We start from the raw sequence: 13,573 nt of genomic DNA on the forward strand, positions 1-13,573 counted from the left end.
TGTGAAGCCAAATGTACAGTGGAGACTCCGGAATGTTGGAAAAAGCCAACTGGCAGTTTCAATCACGAAAAGTGTTCAGATGGGGGAGTCATATGATTAGAGTGATTTTTTACCTATATTGTTCTTTTTCTCCTTTAATGAAGTTTTACATCTTCTAATATATGATCCTCCCTTTTTTAAAGAAAAGTGCCATATCCGTTATTTAAGAACAGGTTTTGGTAAAGTCAATTACAGTGAAAACCAGCCCCAAGGAATCCTTGAGCAAACAAATCCATTTAGTCCTTGTAAATTATCTTAATAAATTTGATTTGCAATCTATTCTGGTAAATGACTGCATTTAAAGAAAAAGCAGAGTTAAGCTGAAGCAGTCAGAAGCAGCCAATAAACATTTAACTAGAGATGTTACAGTGGGACACATCAAATGAGGCCATCGAATCACCGTAACAAATTAAGTAGTTTCCTCCCTTAGCAGGTCCAGTATTAAATTAGGAAAGGCCTCCCTCGCTCCTTTGGTGGAACTACCAGATCACTATGAGCTTGGAGTTGCCTGATTCATGAATCACTGTTCACACAAACTCTTTACATTTTCTTGTTCTTCAGTTTGCCTTTTTAACAGCATGCTAGCAACACCCTTATTTTCCTTCATCTAAGCCGGTCTCTATTTCCCCCGTATTTCTGATATATTACATTGGATATAGAGTTTATGGGTGACCTTTCTCTTCCTTCAGCAACTGAAAATGTGCACTGCCTGAGTCACTTCCTAGGAAAGCCTTGTAGCTGCCTGCTAGCTCTGCCTCTGAGACCTTGCTTTGTCTCTCCTGTGTCAGGGTCATGCAGAGACTCATCTCCTGCAGGTGCTAATGATGGAGGGGGGCAATGTTAGTAACAGTGTGGTGAATATCTTCTTTCCCAGTTCATTAAGATCTCAGGGTTGCCGAGTAACAGAGGGGCTCAGTTAACTTCAGTACCTCTTAGCACCATTCTAAGCTAAAAGATATTTATCTGGAGCTTTCATTGTACAAGACAGAGCATGCATATGCATTTTATATATGCATTATAGCAAAGCCCCAACTTCTGCGTCCATCGATGTGGGTGCAGCTTTGATTATAAAGTCCTTTTGAAGCCTCGCCAGGCCCACCGCAATGTGGGAGATGCGAAGGAGTTGTTTGGCTGCTGATGTCTGGCTGGGATATGTGATATTGCCCCACAGGACTCTTTATGGAGTTCTCATTTCCCTGTCCTTTGTTTAACTAAAGTTTTTCCTTGGACATTTTATCTATGCTTGTTGGAGGTTCAGATCAGCCAGGCTTCCCTAGAGACTTGTGGGGTTGTACAGGAAGTAATGAGACTCAAGGAATTGTCATTTGGTGGCAACAAGGAAGCCTATGAGGAGACATGTACAAGATAGAAGAGGGGGATGAACTGTTTGCTTGTCATGAAGCTAAACCCACGTTTTCTGCAGAGCCACAGTAATATCACCGCATAGAGGTGATCATGGGTAAAGTACAAATTCAGTAAAAATGAGAAAATCATGTGGAGGGGAAAATATGTTTTATTTTCTTTCTAAGAGTTTTATGTTTTTTCAAAATTTGCTTTTAATATATGTAAATCTAAGTACAAATCCATTAGAACATATTTGATGTGTTGAATGACACGCAGCAGATAGATAAATATAAAATGAGCTATTAATCAGCACATTTAAGTGGTTTGTTTTTCATAAATTGCCTCTAATAGGAGATGTGGTATCTGATATATAGTCTTTTAAGTGTCTTTTCTACCAAACCATATCTGAACATCCAAATGTGGAAGAGAGGAAATTGGGTGCCTCAAAATAACTCTTTTAAGAGCTTTTCTCTAGCTCTCAAAGAGATTTGTTTGTTCCCGACAGATTTATTTTGTTATTATCACATCGGAAATGTACTAGGAAGAAAGAAAAAGAGTTTTGTTAGCTCAGCACAATAGTAAATCAGCAATTTTAAGTGCATTTCTGTCTTAAAGATTTATTTTGTTTTGTTATAATTGAGATGAGTCAAGGAGACAACAGTACGGAAACACTTTTGATTCTGATTCAGGAGGAAGGTCAGTGACTTAAGACTCCAGCATCCCTGGAGGAAAAACATTCTCTAAATTCCTTGATGGGAAATGCTGCTCTGGTGAAGATTATGGCACAAATCTAAGGGCGTGCCGTCCACAAAGTGTTAGAAGAAACAAGTATTTTAGAAAACACATTTTGTATTCTTAGTACACTGCCTAACCTATTTATAGAACAGAAATTGCTCTTTTACTGAGATAATCTGTTTAAAATATTTTGAGATAGCTCATTTTTTGCAGCACAGTGTGGATTTTGAAAGGCATCTCACCTCACAAAATATCTGGGTTTTAGATTAATGTATCATTGTATATATATATAAAACATTTTGTTATTGCAGATGGATAGAAATCTATTTTCATCACTGCAACATGTAATTACTTTGTGCTTGGGAAAAATGTGAAATCTCTTTTGGTCCAAGGCTTATAGAATCCCTACAATATGAATGATAATGACTATTTTATAGTAATCTTCTGAAGTAAGTGTACCTGTGAGTCATAGTACGGTATGTATTCCACATATAATAGTTACTGCTTTGTATTTATTTTCAAGATTTCATAGCTATCCGAAACACTTCTAGAATTAAAGATTTACTATAGAGATTGAATAGGACTTTTTTAATACTAAGTTAATTTCATGTCATTCCTGAAATATAAAATTATGAATTTTTAAGATAGAATATTTATTTTTTCATTTAGCATACTGCTTATCCCATAGTAAGAACTGAGTAGTCACTTCTATGTGGTCCTGAGTACCTCTAGAAGATTTAACTTTGTTACTTTTAGGATTATTAACGTGATTAAAAATTATCTTAGGAAATAGAATTGAATCTAGAATTGAAAAGGAGTAATTTGCAAAGAACATATTGGTTTTATAGGCATGTACTGGTCTAAATACTGAGTAATATTTTGAAAAATACACTCAATTAAACTGTTAAATATTTGAAAAAAGAGAACCAATTAAATGTATTAATATTTTAATACATCTTTCAAAAGCATCAGTTTCTTTACAAAAATCTCAATTTTCATCAAAGTTCATCATTAGAAACCATAATTTAACATAGCCAGATTAACATAGCACCGAAGCTCTTGCAGAACATCTCTGATGCTATCTGAATTCTGCCTTCTGCTAGCACTGATACGGCTCTGGGGTTCACCACTCCATTGGAGCTATTAACTCATTCATATTAAATTTTGTTTCAAGTCTTTTCAAGGAGGTGCTTCTGGGTATTTAGGTCCGCATTCTATTTTAAGGTATATTCGGTTTTCATAAATTGTTCTTGGAGGCCCAAATGCCATTCCCTGTCCATCTTGTAAGTTTCATGTCTTCGTCATCTTCTAGACCCCCATTAACTGCACTCTATCCTTCTCCTTTCTGGCCTTTGAGTTCTTCCAACAGCTGGAAATTGCAGGAGACTTTTACTCCCTAGCCCGTGGTGGCTGCCATCTCGTGTGGCTGTCAAATTAACAAAAATAGGAAGATTCATCATGATACAAATAATATTCTAACCTCCCCAAATCTATTCTATCAATTAAGTTGTGAAATCTATTGACCTAGCCAACTCTAGCTTATTTTAAGACAAAAGAAAAATACCAAAAAATTTAGAAAGGCTAATATAATGCGAAGCCATATATATTGTGAATATATGCTTACACATGTGTGTTTGTGTATCTGGCAGACTAACACATTTCATATAAAATACTTTCAGGTGCAGAATAATGGAAATGATCGGGTGACAGCTGGACTCAAACTGAAAATAGTCCAAAGAAATGAGGATGACTTATTTCAACTGTAATATTCACCTTTGGGGAGCGTTATTCTTTAATGCTTTAAAGAATAGGTAAATTTTTGTGTCTATCCATCTATTCATCTCTCTGTCTACCTATCACCTGTCTATCGTCTATTCATGGTATTTTGAGGCAGGGTCTTCTGTGTTCTCCAGCCTGGCTTCAAACTCATGATCCTCCTCGTACTGTCCCCAGATTGCTTCTCAATGCCTGGCTTAGTGCATGATTTTTTAAAAACTCACGATAAGTACAGAATGAAAAATAAGGTCTCAAATTGTTTCTAATTCTATTTTCTTAACTACATTATTCAGTGATAAGGAAAAGAATGCCGACTATAACCATGTATCAATATAAAAATGCCACACTTACTATCATGCTGTCAAAAATACGTTATTTTTATTAAATTTATTATTATATGCTCTAATAAAATCAATAGAATATGTAAACGTTGACAGTATTAAAGTTTAAAGATTGCCTTTGCATTTGGTTAGCATAATGAAATAAAATATCTTATGTGTTACTAAATGTGTTATTTACCTGAAATAAATTGATATATATATCTACTGTTATTTGTCTTAAAATTGATCACTAATTCCTTTAGAATATATATCCTTTTATTTTATAAATAAAGAGGTGATTTTGTACTTGTGCATGTATTCTAAGTAGGTCCAAATTCTGAGCTATATTGCACATTAAAAACAAATGGTGAAATTCACTGGGGTCGAAGAATTTTAATCACATGAAGGAAATAAACACTTTAGAGTTTGAGTGGGCTATTTATTTAATTGTCTTTTCATAACATTGGAAAACACAAGCTTTCTCTTACCAAATATTATTTTATGCTTTGAAAAATATATGTCCACAGTGTAACTGAAACCAATCAAGATCGATAATACACTGCCTCAGTTTATCCTAGTTCAGGCATTCACAATTGCCACATATAATTTTGATGATGTTTATGAAGACCAGAATCAAAAGCGCCATTAAAACTCCTAATGTACTTTTTGAACAGAACTTATCCATTTCCAGGCCTTTCATGTACTGCCGAAAGTTCTTGAAAAAATGATGTAAATATGGCTGAATTTATGTCTGTATATATTCATATATATATAAAGTTTTATTTTTCCTTTTTAATCTATATTTGATATTTATCCAAGTGAATTTTGAAACATTATTTCACATAAGATACATATTTAATGCAAAAGTTATAAAGATCATCTGATAAAACTTTATAGTTCATAGGATGCCTATTAATCTCATGAAAGCTGGGAAGCATTTTGCAAATTGTTTTCTGCTTTCGGTCCTCAGAATTGTAGTTTTTTTTTTTTTTTTTTTTTTTTTTTTTCTTTTTAGGTACTGGAAATCAAACTCAGGACCTTGTGCTTGCCAAGCAGGCACTGTGCCACTGAGCTGTATCCCTAGCTCCTGTCCTCCAGAATTTTTACCAACTGTTAATAAATATTTTTGTTTAAAACATCTATCAGGGGCTGGGTATTTAGCTCAGCGGCATAATAGGCAGGTAGTCATGAGTTCGATACCTGGTACCGATAGATAAATAAATAAATAAATAAATAAATAAATAAAACGTCTATCTTCCTGACAAAGAAGGTAAAACACTGACCAGCAGAGGATATTCCTCTTATGCTGATGGTGAAGATTCTTTCATGGAAACGACAAACATTAAAAAACATCTACAGATTTCAGTTGTTATGTACGTAGGTGTGATGCATTTCTGAAGAACATCTCAGTTTGATTGAAAGAGCAGACAATGCACTGCTTCTGGTTTTGGACATGAGCGTGAGCAAACCTTGGGAAATCTAGGAGCATAAAACACATAGTGAGCACAAGCCACACACCTGCATTAGAATACAGTTCAAGAAAAGGACCGTGACCTTGAGAGTAATCTGCATAGAGACTGAAGCTAAAGATGTGGATATGGACAGTTCTTCCATTGCTGACTGCATGGAGCCAAAAAGTTTAGGTCCGGAAACAAGCAAGTGGCTTCAGTAGTTTTTAGTTTGGTGGAGGAGAATGTGAGGGTAACGGGGCTGGCAATTCCACTGCCCTGAAGTAAAAACTGAATGCAGAGGATGATAAGAAACTTCACAGCTTTACTCATGATGTCATAAAATTAAATTTGAAATAGATCCACAGCTATTGCTTAGGGTGTTTCATCCTGCATTCTGATAATATCAAATCAATTAGAAGCAAAAGAAATTATTAATGAAGAAGTTTATGATGATGAATCACCTAAAAAAGGTCATAATGAAAGCAGAATAGTCCTTAGAGTTCATTTTGTCAAAACAAAACAGGTTAGCTCAAGCACACATTTGTGTATTCATGAATCTTCGTTCAAGGAAATATTTTGAATAACTTTGCTGTTATGTGTGTTCACAGCACTTCTGGGAAATTTTAAGCCCATAAAAATATACATTCACAGTTTAAATAAACATTCCCAGTAAGTTTCAGTACCCTTATTGCAAAATGCAAAACAATCACCTCCATAGTACACATTTTGAACCTCATTTCCTGTAACAAATTAGCAAAGCAGTTGATGAAGAAAATAGAAAATTAATTCACTGAATTTTTTATATGTTTGAAAAAATGCGTAATCTATTACATATGTAATTACTTGATTGGGTAATGTACATGAGAGAAAAATTTTCTTTGATTTTTTAGTATGTATTTGTTGTATATAATGATCACATCCATTGTAGGAAATTGATATATGCAAATAACACATATCGAGTCATTTCCCCTTCCCTCCGTCTCACTCTTATTTTTCCAACATCAGATTCACTTAATTATAAGCTCTTATAAATGAATTATCATACATGCAGATTAAAAACCATACTAATAGGCCAAATAACTAATAAAACATATAATACAATTGTGCTGTATCAAGCTACAATTTTAGATTCATTGTCTGTGCTGGATTATAAATTTCTCTGTGGGGAGCTGGGGATTTAGCTCAGTGGCATAAGCGCCTGCCTTGCAAGCAAGCAGTCATGAGTTCGATCCCCGGTACTGATAAAGAGACCAAAAAAAAAAAAAAAAAAAATAGAATAAATTTCTCTGTCTCTTTCTTTCTTTTTTTTCTTTCTTTTGTTTTTTCTTATTATATATTATTTATTTATTTGTAGAATCCATATAATATTTAAACTTATTCATTTCAGTTACTTAACTTTAGCTCAAGGTATATCCAGTTTTCCACAATTGGCTCAAATTTGTCCTTATTTGTAGCAGAATAGTGCTCCATTGTGTATATAAATACCAATTTTTCTTTTGTCTATTCATCTGTTGAAGGAAATGTATGCTGTTTCCAAGATGTAGCTATTATGGATTGTGCTGCTATAAACACATCAATACAGCTTTGTATCTTTAAATTTGTGGGATAATGTGTAGATGGAGAACAGTTGAATCAAATGGAATTTCTGTTTTCAGGGTCTTGGGAAATCTCCACGCTGATTTCCATAATGGTTTTGTCAGTTTACGCACCCACCAATGAAGGAGAAATACTCCGTTTTCCCCCACGTCTCAGTAGTGTTTCTTATTGGTTGATTTCTTGATGAAAGCGATTCTGAACAATTTTTATTTGAACACACAGCATACTTGTCTTTCGCGTCTCCTGTGTTTGCCCACACATTCTGATTGCTGTGTTGCTGTGAAATATTAGTCACAATGTTTGGTGTTCCCCGTTATGAATCTTACAGCTTTGCAGCGCAGTTGTTCTTCAAGTCGTGTGCATAGATGTTTGTGCATCCATACCTAGGTGTACACACTACAGGAGTATTTTGTTGTTGTTTGGAGCACTGTTTTTCATATTTACAGTAGCTGTCTTCATAACACTGATATTTCAACATTCACCTTAAAATCACTAACATCGAAATGCTGTTATTTTATTTGTTTGAGTTATGTTGTTTATATTAGTACTTCTGTATTTCATAATTTGCTACAATCCTGTCACCATTATTCTCTGAAATTTTTTTTTTTTTGCCTTATGTGTATGTCTCTTCCTGTAACAAAACTTTATCGCTTATCTAAAACCCAACCTCTACCATCTGTTTATTAAATGCTAGTTTTAGGCTTCTCATATTTTGAAAATGCTTTTCACTTTATAGTTTTGCAGAAGGTAAATTTATTGGATCATGGCCAAAATTCTTAAGAATTAAGTACATATTTCACCTTTTTCTCACATTTCTTTTTCTCAGATTGAATCCTGCTTTAAAGAATGCTGAAACCATTCCATTTTTCCTATTAACAGTGATTTTTAAAATATTTCTCTTATTTTTATTTGTAAACACATTTCCCAGCAACTTTACTCAGGTACCACTCATTAATTCCCATTACTCATCACGTGACCTGTATGTTGTATGTTGTTGTTTCTAAATGTCTCTCCTTTACTCAAAAAATTTCCTTAAAGCGTTTTACAAAATGTTTTACTATTTGTGTTCAATAAGACTATTAATACAATGCATTTTCTTTAAGAATTCTGTCTTTATTATTTATTGATTTATTTCTAAAGTTCCTTTAACCTTTTAATTTTCCTTTGATTTCCAGTTTTCTCAAGACTCTTCCATTTTCTGGGCATAATTTCTCAAACGTGTCTCTTTCATTCATCCTTTATTTTCATTATTACTTTATTTTTTTTTTTTCTGCACTCATTGTCAGGATCCTACTCTTATATTCACTTGGTTTATTGCATTTTCTGCCAAGTATTTTCCATGGCATTTTTCTGATTTTATTCCTCATTCCAGTACCAAATTTTCAGTGCAAGCCATGAAAATATTAAATTCTTTAAGCAATTTCTATTTTCTCTGGCTGAAAGTTCACTTGTGTTTTTTTTTTTTTTGTTTTTTTTTTTTTTTTTTGTTCCTGCACATTTTTAATTATTTACTTTTCTGAGCTATTCTGGATGGCTATCTCATTCTGATATATTAATTTTATTTTTAAATGTGCATTTCCTGAAGAAGAGCATTTCATAACTAACAAAGTCATCTGAGGGCTTCAGGGTTTCAAGGACATGTTCCATATATAACTCTCCACAATATAATATTTGCACAAGTTCTGTAAATTATAGTAATTTTTCATAGGACCTTTTCTTTACTTTATCTTGACAGATATTTAAGGTTGGGTTCTGCTTAAATGCTGTTAAACAGATCCTCCTAGAGAAAAATGTTTTGCAAACTTCTCTTTGTCCTTTTTGTCATTGTGTGATGTAGTGGGATTCTAAGAGGCTTCCACAGCGAACTGACTTTCTATAAAGAATTTCTTATATTGCCTGTAGGACATATTCCTTCATTTGGAAAATTCTATGATTCTCTGTTGCCACCGGCCATCTATATTTTCTGGATTTTTGCTTCACTATGGTTGACTTTCTCTGCTTTTCCTTGAATTTTATAATTTATATATAGATATCATTTACAACTGAATTTGCAAAAGCTTTTATTTCATTAATATATGTGCTGGTACTTCTTCAACTTACTGAAGCTGGCTTCCCGGAGGAGACAGAGGGTCACATTCCTGTAGGCATCTGGGTTTGAGCCTGGACTATAATACACAGATGGCAGGATGCTCTTCAGGACAAGGAGATGGAGGGAATTTGTTTTAAAACACAGAAGTCAAAACAATAATGCTGCTTTGCAGAAATTCAGTTACTATTAAAGGGACCATTTTGGAGTAATAGTAACTAAAGGAGCTGATATAGTTCTAGTGTATGAAGCAAACATAACAATTTTTCAAAAATAAATGTTATGGTTGATACATTGAGTTAATCTGTGAAGTTTATAAGTTTAACTAAGAGAGTCAGCAGGTGGCCAGGGTTATTACTTTGTAAACATCCCCATTTTATGCAAGAGGAGGGCAAGGGCATTTTGCCAGCTACACCTGCCCTGGAGTGGGGGAGGTGGCCAGTGTACACTACAAGCCAGGACAAGAGGCTTGTTTGGTTTCTTTTTGCTCTGGCTGCTGCCTTGAAGTGTTGCCCCTGTGTCACGCCACCCTGCCGTGCAGCCAGCTGACTATGGACTGAAACCTCCACAAACAGTGAGCTAAATAAACACTTCCTTCCTTTATTTTGAATGTCAGATGTTTTGTCCCAGAAAGGACAGAAAAGTAAAAGTAACAAAGACAATAAACTAAGTGAAATGAATTTCACATTAGAAGGTAGAAAATGACATAAATGCAAATATTTTGAAGTTTGACTCCTTATTTGGAGTCCATGAAAACCTAGTAAAACTTGTGTATGATTTGAAGTAAAAGAGTTTTTAAACTGTGAATACAGTATTTAAAGAGAAGGTAAGAGGGGCTGGGGATTTAGCTCAGTGGCATAAGCGCCTGCCTTGCAAGCAGGCAGTCGTGAGTTCAATTCCCGGTACCGATAAAAAAAAAAAAAAAGGTAAGATAAAAAGCGAGTCATTAGTTGATAGCTTACCCAGAAGAAAAAGTATCCAACATGATTTTTTTTTTTTTTTTTGTCTTTTTCCTTTTATTGGTACCGGGGATCAAACTCACGAACTCACGTCTGCCTGCTTGCAAGGCAGGTGCTTATGCCGCTGAGCTAAATCTCCAGCCCCTCCGATATGCATTTGATACCTCTTCTTCAATGTTATTAAAACTTTTACCAATATAAGATTACTTCACAAAAATATAAAAGATGACAGCTTGATGAAGCTATCAAGGTGTATTTATAGCACCATGGGTTCTGCCTACTTTGACCTTTTAAATATTAAAGGAACTCAGATTGATTCTAATTGCTGGACTTACACCAACCTCATAAGACACTTGGTGACAGAGTCCAAATGAGGTGAAAGGAACATCACAGAAATTTTAAATATTTCTCTCACTCTTACACTGAATTCCTTCACGTCACCATCTGAGGGATAAGCGACTCAATTCCTGAAAATGGTACAGCTACACATTTCAAACCTCAAATATTCCTCTCTTCATTGTCATATAACTATGGTAGCTTTATGGTTATATCAAACTCAATTTATTTTTGCCTTAAATTTTTGGAGACCACTAAAAATCGGCTCTGAGCGAGATTTAAAATTAACTAATGGGCTTTCTGTGTTTGTCTGTGAGTCTGTCCCAGGCCTCGGCCCCTTGTGGGGCGATGGGAGCTGATTCATAGTAAGTGAACCTCTATGAATCACTGGTCCTGGCTGAGGCCTGTAGTGGCCTGTGAAGCCAGAGATACCTCAAAGGGCAGGATAAGGCCACAGCTGCCAACACCTGGCGCCAGCCCCACTGAAGTAGATAGAGACCGAGCTGCAGGCATCTCACTCCTGCCATAAATGTCATCATGGAGAGAAGATGTTCTCCTAAATTGGCATAATTTACTGCTTGGAGATATCCTTGAAGTTACTCCTAATGTCCTGCTCATTTCCTGCACTTTCCTCAGTATCCCCTCTTTCTATTTGAAAATACAATAAATACGGGCCACTCAGAGAAGCTCTCAGGCCCCAGAGTAAAGATTCTGAAGATGGTGTTGGTCCTCCTGGAAACCTAAAATCATAGCACTCATCTCATCTATTCAGAGATTGAAGGTTAGGCCATGCCCCAATAATACAGGCTGTATCTGTGCATTTTATCTATGTGTGTGAGTCACCTTAGAAGTAAACACGCAGCAAAACAAGGCTTTTGTTGTACATCTCAACAATGACAGTGAAACCACCAGCATAAGTAGCTGAGCTTTCTTGGCAGAAGAAGCAAGTTCAGTATTTATGGAAACACCATGCACAGCAAGGAAATATTGTGATATTTGGAGTCAATGCAATCTGAGTTAAAAATCAAACTCTGGCATTTCCTCTGGATAACATCACAATAGCTAGTCAACTTCCTTGAATAAAAACTTAGTTATTAATGAGTAAAACTGGATATAACATATCCACCATAAGCTAACACTTTCTAATTTTTATTCCTTGGTTTAACACATTTTGTGGTATCATTTATGTATTAATATAGAAAAACTCTACATATATTTAATGTATACTGTTGGATGAATTTGGATGTTGTATTTCCCAGATTTTTGTAACTGTTTGTAAGTCCTTGACGTAAAGAATCTAAAAGAAGGACAGATTTATTTTGGCTTGGTGTTTCAGAAGTTTTAGTTCCTGGTGGCTTGGCATCCTCATTGTGTGCTTGGAGGGGGACAGTACGTCACGGTACAGGGGTGCAGTAATGCAAAGCTGCTCACTCCAATGGTGGCTGCGAAGCAGGTGGACAGCTGTGGTTTAAGGAGCTTGAACAAGGTGCAGCCTTCAAAATATGCTCCGTGATATGCTTCCCCACAACGTACTTCCACCAAGTGGTCACCATGTCCTAAAAGCCCCATCAGCTGTGAACTTACATAGGCTAATTTTTTTAGGTTCACACCATTGTGATCCAGTTACCATGATAACTTTCTCCACTGAATGTCACGGTGCTGGGTATTAAAACATCAACACATGAGTTTTGGGAGAATATTTCATATCAACATCATAGCAAACATCTTCGTACGTTTATAATATTATCACGACAATCAGCGTGGTAAGCACACTCAATTCCTCCCTCTTCCCTTCCTTCCCTTCCTCCTCCTTTTCAACCCTTTCTTCCTTCCTTCCTTCCTTCCTTCCTTCCTTCCTTCCTTCCCCTTTCTTCCTGCTCATCTCCTTCTTTTTATGAGAATGGTAAGAACATACGACACTTAACACATTTCTAGAATACTGTATTGCCAACTATAGTTACAATCTTGTAAAGTCCATATACACATATATATTTATAATTTATTAATCTCATACAAGTGCAAAGTTATATTTATTGAGCAACAGCTACTGTTAGGACTGTGTAGAGTTGCTGCATACTTGGTTTATTTTATTTTCTGAGAACTTACTCTATTTTAGACAAAATTCTAAGCTGCAGGCACACAAAGAGCATACATAGAAGCCCAGCTTTCATGACTTACAGATCAGTAAAAAGAAATAAAACAATCATATAATAAGTTTCATCATCAAAGAATGCTAAGTGACTAGAAAGATACAAACAAATGTTAGTGAGAAACGCTGACTGATAAGCAAAGAGTGATTCACAGCTTGTGGTTAAGAATTTTACCAAAAATAGCATGAACTGAGGCTGGAAAGACAATAAAGTGAACCATGTGAAGATTTTAAACAAACAAATGTTAATAAAAATTAGCTGCTACAGGAGCAGAAAGAGAAGCTTAACATGATTGGTGACAGAGGGACAAATTACAGCGTGTGGTAACTGGACGGATAACGCAGGGGGAGAGGAGGGCACAGACTCAACGGTGCAGAAGGGCCTGAAGGACCACGGGAACAATTCAGGAGTCTTCCTTTTCAGTTCAATAAGAGTATTTTTGTTTTATTAAGGCAATTCCATTCTTAATGGGAAGAAGAGCATGAACACAAAATCATTGCTAAATATTTTACAATGCAGTTATTTTGGTTTTATATATGATAATGTATAAACATTATTTGACATTTTCCAACCTGCTTACCTCTATTTCTCTTTTGCTCTCTATTCCTCCTATTTTGGTCTGACACTGAAATATAACAGGACTTTCTGAGACCAAAAATAAAATAAAATAAAATAAAATGCTCATCAATTTTTTTTTTTACATAAGCAAAACAAACTATTTTGAAAACTACAATGGTAGATATCTTTACCTTGTGTAATCTGCCACTTGAGCTGGTCGGAA

The sequence above is a fragment of the Cavia porcellus genome, unplaced genomic scaffold (genome assembly GCF_034190915.1).
Source record: "Cavia porcellus strain 051 isolate PalLab524CR breed Dunkin Hartley unplaced genomic scaffold, mCavPor4.1 scaffold_7, whole genome shotgun sequence".
In the NCBI taxonomy this organism is placed as follows: domain Eukaryota; kingdom Metazoa; phylum Chordata; class Mammalia; order Rodentia; family Caviidae; genus Cavia; species Cavia porcellus.